This window comes from Miscanthus floridulus, chromosome 3, assembly GCF_019320115.1.
Source record: "Miscanthus floridulus cultivar M001 chromosome 3, ASM1932011v1, whole genome shotgun sequence".
NCBI classification, from domain to species: Eukaryota; Viridiplantae; Streptophyta; class Magnoliopsida; order Poales; family Poaceae; genus Miscanthus; species Miscanthus floridulus.
In genome coordinates, this window is record NC_089582.1 from 8,218,427 (window position 1) to 8,233,945 (window position 15,519).

The window sequence follows — 15,519 nt, forward strand, 5'->3', positions numbered from 1 at the left end:
GTGACGGCGGCGTTCCTCACCTCACCGGCGCTCCCCCTCTCTGCCACCGCGACGCCCGGCTTCGTGGCCGCAGCCCCTACCGCCGTATGGTCAGGGCCATCGGTGGACTGTAAAAGGCTGATGGAAGGAGACTGTAATTGCTATCAGTTCTGTAAAGGGAATCCCTTCTGTAAATTGTTCAGGTGCTAGCAAACAAATTGTGACTATAGAAGCTGTAAATTTCGCCATTGTGTTATAAATTGATTTGAAATGCTATTGTGCTTCCTTTCCTTGGTGATGTATGACTTGTCCGTCCTCTTCATCAGCATACTTACTTTCATGAGTTTAGGTGTATATGACCCTTGACTTGTAGTTGAGGAAGTCTTGTGTTTTTTCTGAGAGCTTTGAGAGGTCTCACAACCTAGATCAGCCCACTTCTGCTCATATTGCAGTTTATTCCAGCAGTGCATGAAAATAAATGGTTTCCCCTCCGGATCTTTTTCATGGTACAATTCCTTTGCCCTTTCTATCTGCACAAGAAATATGTGTTGGCTACCATGCACAAAAGATATACATTTCCAATCAATTAACATGATTAAATAACTTACCTTATCTTACTCTGTCAGCCCGCTTTCTCTTCTATTCTGAACTTGAGTATACCATGCAATGCACAAAAGATGTCACTGGTTACTGCAATTTCATATGGCTGCACAAAAGATGTTGCTGGTTACTGCAATTTCATTAAGATGCACACAATGATGCATATTACTGCAATTTGATGTTTCCTTCGAGCTTCATATCAGTCTTCCTTCAATTGATCAATTCAAGCACAATCCAATAAGGGAGGACAAAAAAAACAATCAAATTAGAAGAAGTAGTTTGCCAGTTTACCGGTAGAGAGCAATAGATGACACGAGTGTAGAGATTTTGGCACCAGTTTGCCGATGGAGAGCACAAGCAGAAACCTGACCCTGGCGCACGACCTTCACCGATCGCAGCCGCACGACCTTCACCACTCGCGTCAAAAACGTGAGCCCGGCGCGGCGGCGCCAGAGCAGTGAGGATTCGCGCCAGAAAAAATACAGCAGCAGCAGCTATACGTGCGTAAGCCCAGGCCAATCCTGAAACCCTAAGCTGCTAAGCATATACACGGTACACCACCAGCACCAGCCACCAGCCACCAGCCACTCAGGCAGTCAACACCAGGGCACCAGGCGTCTAGGCCATAGTCTTTTCCCTTTCCCCTCACGCCGCCGCACGCACTGGATACACGAGCCGCCGCATGCCGCCGTTCCTCACCGCACGCAGGCACGTCGCACGCAGCTCCTCTCCGGTCTCCCATCTCCGCACGCAGGACGCAGCTCGCCGGCTTGCGGACATCTAGTTCGCCCCATCCCATTCCCATCTCGAGCTGGTCATGGAGGATGAGGAAGAGTCCCCAGGGATGCTTCCTCCGGTGGCGCCCAGTCTTGAATCGAGGAGCAACCACAAGAAGATGCCGTCTTCAACAGGCAATCGCGGTGGCCGCGGCCGAGGTCGAGGATCCGCAGCCGCGACGTCTATTGCTCCATCGCCATCGGCTGCCATATCAACAGACACGGACATGGTATGTATATGTATTTTTTTTGTTCATGCTTTGATCTGTAGGATGCAGCCTAGAATTTGTGTGATTCGTGTGAATATGTATAGGAATATAGGATAATTGATTTTGATCTGTAGACTGTACGTAGTCCAGTTGTGTAGCATAATTGATTTTTGACTACCTGTTCCGTGTAGCACTTGGAACCTTTGGCGGAGGATGAAGACCATAGAGAGAACTTTGACATGAATGCTGATATATCAGTAAGTGTGCCGACAGATGATGATGATGCAGATGATGATGCAAGTCAGGAGGAGGTTGGAGATGATGTAAGCGTGCCGTCAAATCCTTCGAAGGCAACTAGAGGGCGGAAAGGAAAGAGGGCTGGTATTCATTTATCCCCTTCTAAGACCAAGGTAAAGAGAGGAAAGAGGGCTGGTTGTTGGAAGTATTTCAAAAAGATAAAAGTTCAATCTGAGAAGGAGTTTGGTGCTATGGTGACTAAGGCTAAGTGCAGATTCTATCATAAGAGTTATGTATACCATCAAGGTGGAGCAACTTCACAGCTGAACCGTCACCTTGCCCGCTGCACACAGTTTCAGAACAAGCTTGCTAAGGCTAAACGACAAGTTGCTCAAGGTACACTCAACTATGTTGCAGATGATGGCTGTCTTGTTGTTAATCCTACTGAATATGACCATGAGCACACTAGAAAATTGATTGCAAACATGATAATTGTCCATGAGTATTCTTTTAGGATGGTTGAGCATAAATGGTTTAATATCTTGATGAAGTGGATGAATAGCAACTATGAATGTATTGGTAGGAAGACTATTAAAAATGAATGCATGAAAGTTTATGAATCTGAGAAAGAGCAGCTAAAGAAGAGTCTTAGAGAGGCTGAATCAATAAGTTTGACTACTGATTTATGGACATCCAATCAAAATATTCAGTACATGTGTTTGGTGGCACATTACATAGATAGTGATTGGGTTTTGCAATGTCGTGTTCTTAACTTTCTTGAGTTAGATCCTCCCCACACTGGTTTGGTGATAGCTCATGCTGTTTTTGAGTGCTTGGTGGAATGGAAAATAGAAGATAAGGTTATGTCAATCACCCTTGATAATGCTTCAAATAATGATGTTGCTACTACAAATTTGTCAGCCAAGCTGCTTGCTAGAAAGAATGGCCAGTTTGATCCCAAATATTTTCATGTTCGTTGTGCTGCTCACATAGTCAATTTGGTTGTTAATGATGGTCTAGACCCAATAGAAGGTCTCATAAGTGACCTAAGGAATACTGTGAAATATTTCAAGAGGTCTCCAAGTCGCCTGTACAAATTTGTAGAGGTTTGCAATGATTATGCTATTAAAGTTGGGAAATGTTTGTCTCTTGATGTTAAAACAAGGTGGAACTCAACATATAAAATGCTTGACACTTGCATTGAGTATAGGTCTGCATTTAGTTATTATGCTCAAGTAGACCAGAACTATGCATGGAAACCTACAGAATCTGAATGGAACATGTATGAGAAGATTAGGCCAATTCTAGGAGAGATGGCTGGAGCAACCACTGCATTTTCAGGATCAGTTTACCCTACTGCTAATGTCTTCTACCCTTACATTTTGAAAGTCAAACTTACACTGTTAAAGGCAAAAAATTCTGAGGACCCTTATTTGAAGAAAATGGGTGCTGCCATGTTAGCCAAATTTGATAAATATTGGGAAGAGAAGAACAATGTAATAGTTATTGCTACAATCCTTGACCCTAGGTTCAAAATGAGATATATTGAGTTCTATTTTAGTCAGCTTTATGACTCCTCAAGGTGTGAACAAGAGGTTGCTAATATAAAAAAAAGAGTTAGAAGAGCTATACAAGAAGCATGAGTTGGAGCAACGCCGAAAAATGGGTGGCAGTAGCAGCTCATCAACCACTCAATCAGCCTCATCATCAAAGGAAACAACCAGCTCAGTGGCTTGTCTTGTTTCAAGTGAATTTCAGTCCTTTTCTAGAGTCAAGTGCTTCAGAAACTTCAAAATCTGAGTTACTTATCTACCTAGATGAAGCAAACCATCCTTTACATGATAAGAATTTTAACTTACTTCACTATTGGAATGTGAATGCTCTTAGATTTCCTGTTGTGTCTAGTGTGGCAAAGAAGTTCTTAGCTGTCCCAGCTAGCAGCGTATCATCAGAGTCCACTTTCAATTGTGGAGGCAGAATTCTTGATGACTATAGGAGTTCTTTGAAGCCAGCGACAGTTCAAGCACTAGTTTGTGCATCTAGTTGGATACGAGGTTCTAAAAGTCCTCCTATTATTCTGGTATGTCTCTTTAGTCTATTTTTCAACTCCATTTTTCCCAAAGTTTGTGTATGTAAATATGTAATGCTTAATTCTTTTACTGTTTTTACAGGGAGAAGATGGTGATGATGGTGACATCGAGAGTGTGGAGCTTCCCAGCAGTGTGGTGGAAAGCAACTAGTAAGTCTATTTTAGAATGATCAGTAGTGTGGTGGAAATCATATTTGTATATTTGTTCTCACTTGATGTGTTGTTCACATACAGGTAATAAGATATAAAGGGGGAAGAGAACTAGGGATTGGACTAGGGACGTGTTGGTTGCGCGCCACACTGCTTCTGACTTGCTTTTGGTGTATATATATATATATATATATATATATTACCTACACTACAAACCTGATCAGTCTACCACTCAAGCTGCTGGCTGCTGCTCATTTATTTTGCTTCGTTCTTGAGATGTCTAAACTGTATGAGTATGAGTGTATGACTATCGTGGACTCATGGTCATGGTCATGGTTGTGGTGGTTTGCCTTTAAACTTTGACGAATTGTGGATCAATCGATGGATGGATTATATTCTCCTTTGTTAAATTTATAAGTACTTTACGTTTGTTGCTCACTTGCTTTTATAATCTCCCTGTAATGTGTTTGGATGATTTGGCTCGCGAGCCAAACGAGCTAGCTCGAGTTTTTTAGCGAGCCGAGCCGAGCTGCTCTTCTAGCTCGTTTGTATAACAAGCCGAGTCGAGCCAGTATGTTAACAAGCCGAGCTATAACGAGCCGAGCTGGCTCGATATCCAGGCCGATACGTGCGTCGTGCTCGTGCCTGATGTTGGGCCGGCCCAGCAAGCCAAGTGGGGCAGCTCATATTTCTGGCTCCACCGTCGGATGGGAGTGAGCGGCTAGATGCACAGCGACTGCAGAGATAGGTCACTTTGGTCGACTTCAGAGGATCTTGTTTCACCACGAAGTGCCTGCCGCCGCCGCCGCCGCCGCCCTCTCGTCACGCCGCCGCCCCCCTCTCGTCACCTCTCGTCACGCCGCCGCGATGTCTTCCCTCTCGGCATGGAGGGCGCTCTCCTCTCGCGCCCGGCCGAAGGGCCTCATCCGCCTCTCGGATCGCTTCTCGTCGCCACGCACTACCTCGTCGACAGCATTGGGACTGATGCGTCCGCCACTCGAGGGAATTCGGCGGCCGTCCACCTGCAATTTCGGCACTTGGCCCGCCCAGGGGTCCAGCGAGGGGAAGAGGCCCGCCCAGGGGTCCAGCGAGGGGAAGAGGTTCAGCCAGAAGGAGCATCCCCTGGGGTTCAGCGAGAGGAAGGGGAACAGTCATCCCAGGAAGAGGCAGGACCCGGAGCCGGTTATTCGGCCGGGCGTAATCCGCCCACTGGAGTCGGATCAGGTTCTTCAGCCTAACAAGGGCGTGATCCGTCCAGAGATGGGCTTCTTTCGTTCGTACACACCGGAGGGACGAAAGCTTGGATTGAGGCTCCCTGTGGTAACACAGACCAGGTAGTGTGTAATGCCTTCCATCTCTTATTTCTGCCTTCAGCCAAAGACACCAGTTAGACTTGCATCATTGACATAGTTTCCTGTCATTCTTTGATCTGAAAGAATTGGGTAGAAACAAAACCTTATCACTGGCTATTATCCATCTTGCAAGCAACCTAATATAGCATAACTAACTTGTGTTAGTAATGTTTCAGTCTGAATTTATGAGTACCACTAGTTGAGTGCCCGGGCGTTGCTACGGGTATCACTTATCAACCATCGCATATGCATGCATGAATCAGTATTTTAACAAAAAAAAGCTCACTTCAACTTTGTCGTGGGCCTTCTTTTTGTTACAACATCATATATGTGATAGGCATATGTTCATTTAAACGAAGATAAGGTATTGCATATCATATACATGCCAATGTAAATATACCAAGGAACTCAAAAGAGCAACATACTTCTACCATGAGAACAACTTACTTTTCCAAGAACCAAAACTACATAAAACTTAAATATTAATTTTTCTCTCAATATTTTGATTTTTGAAGCACTCCGAGTTTTACAGAAGCACTTCACTGTGCAAGTTCAGCCTACAAGTCTAACAAAAAATGACGAAGCAGTAAAATAAAATCATGTAGTTCACTCCCTCATCATTGAACCCGAGGAAAAAATACCAACTCATTGGTATAACACTTCAGTTCACCTGACCCTAAAAGACCATTTCCTTTTTTCCTCCGCAAGAAATCACAGAATTATATCCAAGGATCTAATTACTTCCCCCTACTCCTGTCCAGCTAAGAGTTTCAACATTACATCATTGAATCAAAGGCAGTAGGAGAATCTTTCTACCAAATCAATCCCTGCAATGTGACTCAATACTCTAAATGTGCCCAACTTAGCACCTTTAACTAACAAAATTGATACTATTTAGATGGAAAACAGCTTGATAACATTGACCAATATGGTTAGCAAATGTATATCTTGCAAGTCTGCAAATTCTGAGCACTGAGAAACTCCTTGCATGGACTATTGCTTTCTTCACAATGTCTCTCTGCTCAGCAACCATCTGTTGGCTGTACTCCCTGCACATTATTCAGTAGCAGTTTGTTTCAGTTTACAGTTAGCATTGTCCTAGCTAGTCTTTAGGAGGACAGGTGTGTAGTGTTAGTGGGTGATTGGTCATAGTTATTAGTGGTCAGTTGCCTTATTAGTGGATAGTTTCTAGGAGCCACTAAGTGGTTACTGGTGCCTAATCATGGCTCTTGCATGTAAAGCTGCTTTAAATAATATGCAACAAAAAAAGAAAAGCTGCAAATTCTGCAGCAGTACCATATCTCTGAGTAGAGCCTCTGATCTTGAGTGATCCAGTTCATAGTGAGGTTGATTGACTTACACCATCTCCCTGGCCATCACCAGCTGTGCCCTCTCCACCCGTAGCGCGGAGATCTCCCTCCACAGGGCCACCATGTCCGCCTTCAGAACCTTGACCGTTGCATACAATCCCCCCGATTAAAGGTAATTAGCCATCTGAACCTTATTAAGAAAGAAATACATGTAAGTGCAACTAAATTTAAAGCAATTAGCCATCAGAACCTTAAGAAATACATGCAAAACACTCATGTATCATATAAATTTTCTAGACTTGTATTTTAGGCAGGGCTAGTATCGAAGTGAGTATGATAGCAGGTCAAACTCATGCGCATTCCAGCTGCATTGGGATCAAAGACATCAAGGAAACCTTCGATTGAAACCTTCAAATATATCATCAAATTTGCTGAAAGAAATACATCAGGTTAGATGATAATATCCATATCCTCATGAAACTGCATAATAAGAAGTGCAGAAGCAATACCAATGATCATCTCAAATTAGAATGCTAAAATTTTCAGTTTAATGTTTAAGAAGTGTTGAAAGAAATACATCAGGTCAGATGACAATATCCATATCCACATGGAACTGCATAATAAGATGTGCAGAAGCAATACCAATGATCACCTCTAAGGCTGGACGAAAAACTCGAAGCTCGTTAGCTCGCTCGGCTCGTGGCTGGCTCGGCTCGGCTCGGCTCGTTATGATAACGAGCCGAGCCGAGCCAAGATTTTAGCTCGTTAGCTATAACGAGCTAACTCGAGCCAGCTCGTGAGCCGCTCACGAGCTAAACGAGCCAAGCTTTCAGGAAAAAAAGTATCAAAATTTATATTAGTTTTTGTATTACTTCATGTCTTGCACTTTATAATTGACTGACAACTAGTCTAGACCCTATAAATTAACTGGTAATTGGTCTAGATGCATTTCTTTTGTATTATTATTATTCTCAAACTTTAGATAAATGCAAATATTATATTTTGTGTATTTTTTATACCTGGCTCGCGAGCTTAACGAGCCAGCTCGAGCTTTTAACGAGCCGAGCCGAGCTGGCTTTCTGGCTCGTTAGGATAACGAGCCGAGCCGAGCTAGCTCGTTATCTTAACGAGCCAGAACGAGCCGAGCCCTAACGAGCCGAGCCGGCTCGTTATCCAGCTTTAATCACCTCAAATTAGAAAACTAAAATTTGTATTTTAATGTTTAGAACTTAGATAAACTGCTTCAAATTCTTAAACAAGTAGTTCCCAACAAAAAACAAGAAGTCGCAAATGAAAAGGATGTTTTATTATGGTAAGGAAACAACATAAAAATCAGACGAACAATTATCCTTATTAGATTGATTGATCTCTTATTTTTGCCAAACACAGTAGTTTTTTTTTTTGGATTGATCTCTTATTTTGACCATATAAAGCAGTTTACTAATATGATTTTTTTGACAGCTTCATCTCACCTGGGGATATCCCACTCGTCAATTATGATTCCAGTGGTGAATCCCCTGATTCCGGAGAGCCAGCTGGATGAAAAACGCAACCATATGCTATCAGACGAATGTAGGAGACTCTGGAGCTCAGTTGTGGATTTGGTGATAGCTAACAAGGCAGGGGGTTACTGCATTGTAAAATCCTTGACAGCAGAGAATCTTCTGGTATCTACATTTTATGGGACAGTGGCTCTGAAATGTCCTATAGCTGAAGACTTATCAGTTGTACCATCTGAATTCCAAGGATTTAAGGCTGTGACACATCTTTTTATTGAGATGGTACATCATACTCATGACTGTGGTACACTTGGTCAATTAACTATAGATGTCAACCACTGGCTCACAGTTTTGATAGACTTAGGAGAAAATGATGACATTGTTTTAAATTATCATCCTGCCATGTTGAGTGCAGAAGGAATATATGGTTCTAAGGAACTATACGTAAAATTGTCGTTTTTTGGTAAAGAAATGGAAAGCTGTTGATTTCGAAACCCTGGGTTACACAGTCGAAGAATTGGATTCAATGCATGAGTTCTTTCAAGAATGACGTATGCGTTCGAAGGAGTTTGCTAAAAAAATTAGAGCCGCTAAAACCCAAGAGGATCCAAACAATCAGCTTCAGACTCCAGAGGATCCAAACAATCAGCTTTAGATTCCAGATAATCCAAACAATCAGCTTTAGACTCCATAGGATCCAAACAATCAGCCCCCTTAGACTCCAGAGGATCCAAGTAAAGCCTTTGAACAAGGAGAGCTCTGGGTTATATCATTGCACAGACATTCAGTGGTACACTCCCACAGTCAGCAGCTGTCTTAGATCTGTGATTTCACAAGATATACCCCAACCGATGTAGTTCAACTGATGCATTATAAAGTATCAATGTACCTCCCATGGCTGTCAAAAACTAAAAGTCCCACCAGCGATAGTATTTTGATATTGACAGCTGTCGTTCCAGAGTCTCAGTGTACCCACAGATCTTGTTCCCAAGAGTTTAGGTGGGGGAAGGTACGAAGACCCTTTTACTTACCTTCTATAAGTTCTTTTTGAATTTATTGCTTAGCTGATTAGTTTTTTTACAATAGACATTTATTTCATTCCTGGAGCATTTAGGTGGATGCTCCTGGATCCATGCTGGGGAAGCATCTAGGAGCTAAGATGTCTATAGATATTTTTAGTTGTTAGACGGTTCACAAAAAACATTAGAAAGTATCACAAAAGGATATGTGCTTCAACTAATCAGCTAAATTAACACTCTTCCTGGAATGTAAATCTCATAGCTAACATTTTTTATAACCAGGCTGTTCAGGCTATCACTAATATTCACCCTGTCCATAGTCAAGAGCAGGATGTTCTGAGATGGATTCCATCCAAGAATGGTCAATGCACAACTAAAAATATCTATCGGCATCTTAGCTCCTAGATGCTTCCCCAGCATGGATCCAGGAGCATCCACCTAAATGCTCCTGGAATGAAATAAATGTCTGTTGTAAAAAAAAACTAATCAACTAAACAATAAATTCAAAAAGAACTTATAGAAGGTAAGTAAAAGGGTCTCCGTACCTTTCCGCTCCTAAACCCTTGGGAACAAGATCTATGGGTACACTGGGACTCTAGGACGATAGCTGTCAATATCAAAATACTGCCGCAAGTGGGACTTTCAGTTTTTGACAGCCCGTGGGAGGTACATTGATACCTTATAATGCATCAGTTGAACTACATCGGTAGGGGTATATCTTGTGAAACCATATATCTTAGACAGCTGCTGACTGTGGGAGTGTATCACTGAATGTCTGTGCAATGATATAACCCAGAGCTCTTCTTGTTCAAAGGCTTTACTTGGATCCTCTGGAGTCTGAGGGGGCTGATTGTTTGGATCCTCTTGAGTCTGAAGCTGATTGTTTAGATTTTCTTGGGTTTTAGCGGCTCTCATTTTTTTTAACAAACTCCTTGGAGCGCATACGCCATTTTTGAAAGAACTCATACATTGAATCCAATTCTTCGACTTGTGTAACCAAGGGTTTCAAAATCAACAGCTTTCCATTTCTTTAACAAAAAATGACAATTTTGCGTAGTTCCTCAGAACCATATATTCCTTCTGCACTCAATATGGCAGGATGATAATTTACAACAATGCTATCATTTTCTCCTGAGTCTATCAAAACTGTGAGCCAGTGGTTGACATCTATAGTTAACTGACTAAGTGTACCACAACCATGAGTGTGATGTACCATCTCAATAAAAAGATGTGCCACAGCCTTAAATCCTTGGAATTCAGATGGTACAACTGGTAAGTCTTCAGCTATAGGACATTTCAGAGCCACTGTCCCATAAAGTGTAGATATTAGAAGATTCTCTGCTGTCAAGGATTTTGCAATGCAGTAACCCCTTGCCTTGTTAGCTATCACCAAATCCATAACTGAGCTCCAGAGTCTCCTGCATTCGTCTGATAGCATATGGTTGCGTTTTTCATCCAGCTGGCTCTCCGGAATTAGGGGATTCACCACTGGAATCATAGTGTCCACCCTTGACAAGTACTAAGTAGAGATTCCCAATTGACGAGTGGGATATCCCCAGGTGAGATGAAGCTGTCAAAAAATCATATTAGTAAACTGCTTTATATGGTCGAAATAAGAGATCAATCTAGAAAAAAACTACTGTGTTTAGCAAAAATAAGAGATCAATCAATCTAATGAGGATAATTGTTCGTCTGATTTTTATGTTGTTTCCTTACCATAATAAAACATCATTTTCATTTGCGACTTCCTGTTTTTTGTTGGGAACTACTTGTTTAAGAATTTGAAGCAGTTTGTCTAAGTTCTAAACATTAAAATGCAAATTTTAGTTTTCTAATTTGAGGTGATCATTGGTATTGCTTCTGCACATCTTATTATGCAGTTCCATGTGGATATGGATATTGTCATCTGACCTGATGTATTTTTTTCAACACTTCTTAAACATTAAACTGGAAATTTTAACATTCTAATTTGATATGATCATTGGTATTGCTTCTGCACTTCTTATTATGGACTTCTGGGTTTTTACCATGCTAGATTTTGCAGTTTTCACTGGTCATGGTTAAATTTACCATGACTTAGACCACTTAGGTGGGTGGTCTATCTCGTGGCCAAAATCGCAAAATCTATATGGCCTTGCAATCACATCCACCTCAATCCACCAATGTAGGATGACTTTGGCTGTAATTTGTTTTAATTATTACTTCAATCCACCACATGTGTATTGAGATGACTGTAGCCAAATAAGCCCTTGGGATAACTGTTCTGTGATTGCATACTTTGTATCGCGGTGGGCAATGATTTTGTCAAGGGCGTCAAACCCCCAACAGGTAGGGCCTCGGCTACGGAGCTCGTAGCCGTCGGCCGTCTTCTCCGGTGAGGTTATACCCCTCTACCGCAGGCTTAGGGTTTAGGAAAGGAAGAGGTAGGAGATAATAATCTTGCTTAATTCCTCAAGGTGCCGAGTACAATCTTAAATAGCCACGCGGTTGCAACTCAAAAGGAAACCAACCTCCTAGACATAAGGAAATAACTAAACTTAAGGAAATTGACTTGATCTATTTCTAATCTTGGCCACGCTGTTGCTGCGGCCCTTCTGCATGTGCGGCCTGCGCCTGGCTTGCGGCGCGCTCAGCGGCCCGACGCACATCGCGTGCGCGCCTCCGCCTGGTGTACGGGATGCCGCACATGACATCTCTCCCCCCCTCGATGACCGGCTCGTCCTTGAGCCGGAAAGCAGGGTACTTGGTGATGAAGTCGGCCTTGTCTTCCCATGTAGCAGAGGATGCCGGTTCACCCTTCCAGCGCACGAGCACTTGCTGAACTCCACGAGCCAGACGGCCCCGAACGACCTTCTCTGGTTCTGGGACGACAGCGCCATGATGAACCGGCGGTAGAGGAGGTGGAGTATCGGGTGCTGGTCTAATCCACTTCTTCAGAAGGCTCACGTGGAAGAAATCGTGGATCTTGGCACGTGGAGGCAACTCAAGGCGGACAGCAACCTCGTTGATGAGTTCCTAGACGCGGTACGACCCAAAATACTTGGGCTGGAGCTTCCCTTTGATAGCGACGGCTAGGGACGCCACTGGGCGTTGACGAAGACGGAGAAGAACCCAGTCCCCCACGGCATACGCCACCTGCCGGTGTGACTTGTCGTAAACGTGCTTCTGGGTGGCCTGGGCTTGCTCCAGGCGATATTTGACGTCCTTCAGGAAAGCGGCGTGTTCAGCCATGGTCTTGGCGACCGCTGCCACGCGTGTGTCGCCTGGCTCATACGACCTGATGGTGGGGGGGTCACGGCCGTAGACCACCCGGAACGGCGTCTCCCGTAGTGACGACTGGTATGCAGTATTGTAGGTGAACTCCGCCCATGGCAGCCACCGGAGCCAGTCGCGCGGGCGGTCGCCGGTGAAGCAACGGAGGTACATGGTGATGACTCGATTGGCCGCCTCTGTCTGTCCGTCAGATTGCGGGTGGAAGGCCGTTGTCATGTGTAGCTTCGCGCCCATGAGACGCATGAGCTCCCGCCAGAATGTGGAGGTGAAGACGGGGTCCCTATCCGAGACCATGGACTGCGGCATGCCATGGAGCCGCACGATGTCTTTGAAGAACGCCTCGGTGACAGACTCTGCAGTGTAGGGGTGAGCCAAGGGGAGAAAATGACAATATTTACTGAATCGGTCCACCACCGTCAAGATGACGGACTTCCCGCGCACACGCGGAAGAGCCTCCATGAAGTCGAGGCCGACGTCTGACCAGACCCCGGTTGGAACCGGTAGGGGCAACAGCAGGCCGGCCGGCTGGAGGTGCTCGGTCTTGAAACACTGGCAGGTAGCGCAGGCGCGTACGAAGTCCCGGACGTGCCGGCGCATCTCAGGGAAGTGGAAGTCACGCCGGAGGCGGTGGAGCGTGCGCTGGACTCCTTCGTGGCCATCATCATGCACGGCAGCAAGGAGCTCCAGTAGTAGCGTTGAAGATGGCGGGATGTAGAGCCGACCATCAAACATGACCATGCCGCCATCGACCACGGACCACGGCGCGCCACGGTGGCCTGCTGCTATCTCTTCTCGAAGGGCCACCACGGCTGGATCTTCCGCTTGAACATGGCGAAGGCGGTCCACGAAGTCGAACCGAGGGGCCGATAGTGCCAGGATGGCCCCATCGTCCGTGTCGCGGCAGGACAAGGCGTCCGCCATGGTGTTAGCTGCGCCCGGCTTGTATTCCACCACAAAGTCGAAGCCAAGGAGTTTCCCCACCCAATGGTGCTAGGGGATTGTCGCGAGGCGTTGATCCAGCAGGTACTTCAAGCTGTAGTGGTCGGTCTTCACGACGAAGGAACGTCCCCACAGGTATGGACGCCAATGACGGATGGCGTGGACAAGGCCGATCAGCTCCCGCTCATAGGCAGCGAGAGAGCGGTGGCGTGGCGCGACCGGCCGGCTGAAGAAGGCGATTGGATGGCCGTCCTGGATGAGCACCGCGCCAAACCCATGTGAGGATGCGTCGCACTCGACGGTGAATGGCTTGGTGAAGTCCGGCATGGCGAGGACGGGCGCCGTCGTGATGGCGGCCTTGAGTGCCGCGAACGCCGCGCGCCGCGTCGTTGTTCCAGGAGAACCCCTCCTTCTTGAGGAGTGCCGTCAGCGGTGCGGCGACGGTGCCGTAGTTGTGCACAAACTTGTGGTAGTAGCCCGCAAGGCCCAGGAACCCGCGGATCGCCCGAGCCGAGCGGGGTGCTGGCCAGTCGACGATGGCTTGCACCTTGGCCGGATCCATGGCGACGCCGGCCGCGGAGATGACGTGCCCGAGGTAGGCCACAGAAACCTCCCCAAAGGCGCACTTGCTGCGCTTGACGAAGAGGTGGTGCCGGCGGAGCTCCGAGAGCACTATGCGTAGATGACGAAGGTGGTCGGCCCACGAGCTGCTGTAGATAAGAATGTCGTCAAAAAATACCAACACAAAACACCGAAGGTAGGGCCGGAGTACGTCGTTCATGAGGGCCTGAAAGGTCGCCGGCGCGTTGCACAATCCGAAGGGCATGACCAGGAATTCATAGAGGCCATCATGCGTACGGAACGCCGTCTTGTGGACGTCGGTCGGCCGCATGCGGACCTGATGGTAGCCCGACTGGAGGTCGAGTTTGGTGAAGAAGCGGGCGCCATGGAGTTCATCAAGCAACTCGTCGACGACGGGAATCGAGAAGGCGTCCTTGACGGTGAGCGCATTCAGCGCCCTGTAGTCGATGCAGAAGCGCCATGAGCCATCCGCCTTCTTGACGAGGAGGACCGGGGAGGAGAAGGCGGAGTCGCTGCGACGAACGATCCCCTGTTCCATCATGGCGGCGCACTAGCGTTCCAGCTCGTCCTTATGCGCCGCGGGGTACCGGTAGGGTCGGACCACGACTGGGGAGGCGCCCGGCTTGAGGACGATGCCGTGGTCGCGGCTGCGTGGGGGCGGAAGGCCGCGTGGCTCGGCGAAGACGTCGGTGAACCCAGCAAGCAGCTCATCGAGGAGTGGCGCGCTGGACGTTGCGGCACAGGTCTCCAGGGTGCTCGAGGCAGCCACCCCAGGCCAGCGGACCATGCTGCCGTGGCGCTGGAAGGAGACCGAGCCATCGACGAAGTCCCACACCAGGCGGCCGAGCGTGGCCATCCACTGCAGCCCCAGCACCAAATCGTGTCCTGCAAGGGGCATAACAAAGAGATCGACGGCGAAAGCAATGTCGTGGATCACAAGGGGGCGTGCCTGATGACTCCTGGGCACGGCACCTTCTCGCCATTGGCCACCATGGCCGTGAGGCGTGGTCTAGCTTGGATGGATAGACCGGACCGCGCCGCTGCCGTCTGGCGATGAAGTTGTGGGTGGAACCGGTGTCAAGGAGGGCGATGAGCGGGGTCGAGCCCACCAAGACGCGGACCTGCATGGTCCTACCCATGGGCACGCCAGCCACTGCGTGCAGGGAGAAGATCGGATTTGCCTCCTGCGCACGACGTCCGCCGCGTGGTGTCGGCGCCCCGCGTCCTGAGCGTCGTCGATCTCTACGCCGTCGAGGAAAGAACAAAACGTCGGCAGAATCTGTTGTGGCCGCGGGAGAGTACTTTTTCATTGCAGTTGAAGCACAACCCTTGGCGGCGTAACCGGCCATCTCCTCCGGGGGGTTGAGCGGCGCTGGTTGCCCTCGGTACGGCCCTGACTGCGGCAAGGCCGCCGGGTGGTGTCGGAAGTTGCCAAGAGGGGCGGATGGAGCGGCATGTTGGCCAGGCCGCGCGGGGGCGGCGGACCGCGCGGGGGCGCCCTCGGT

At 47.2% G+C, this 15,519-nt stretch overlaps 1 long non-coding RNA gene and 1 pseudogene across 1 annotated transcript; one reads left to right on the plus strand and one right to left on the minus strand.

The window, feature by feature from the left end:
* The first annotated feature begins 1,456 nt into the window (after positions 1 to 1,456).
* LOC136544896 (zinc finger BED domain-containing protein RICESLEEPER 2-like) lies at positions 1,457 to 4,041 on the plus strand (annotated as a pseudogene).
* Positions 4,042 to 6,285: 2,244 nt separating this feature from the next.
* Positions 6,286 to 7,456, minus strand: LOC136544897 (uncharacterized). Its single transcript, XR_010780868.1, has 2 exons — positions 6,689 to 7,456; positions 6,286 to 6,441 (listed from the first exon to the last, which is right to left on the minus strand). It is a non-coding gene; the product is annotated as an uncharacterized lncRNA (long non-coding RNA).
* Between the last annotated feature and the right edge of the window lie 8,063 nt (positions 7,457 to 15,519).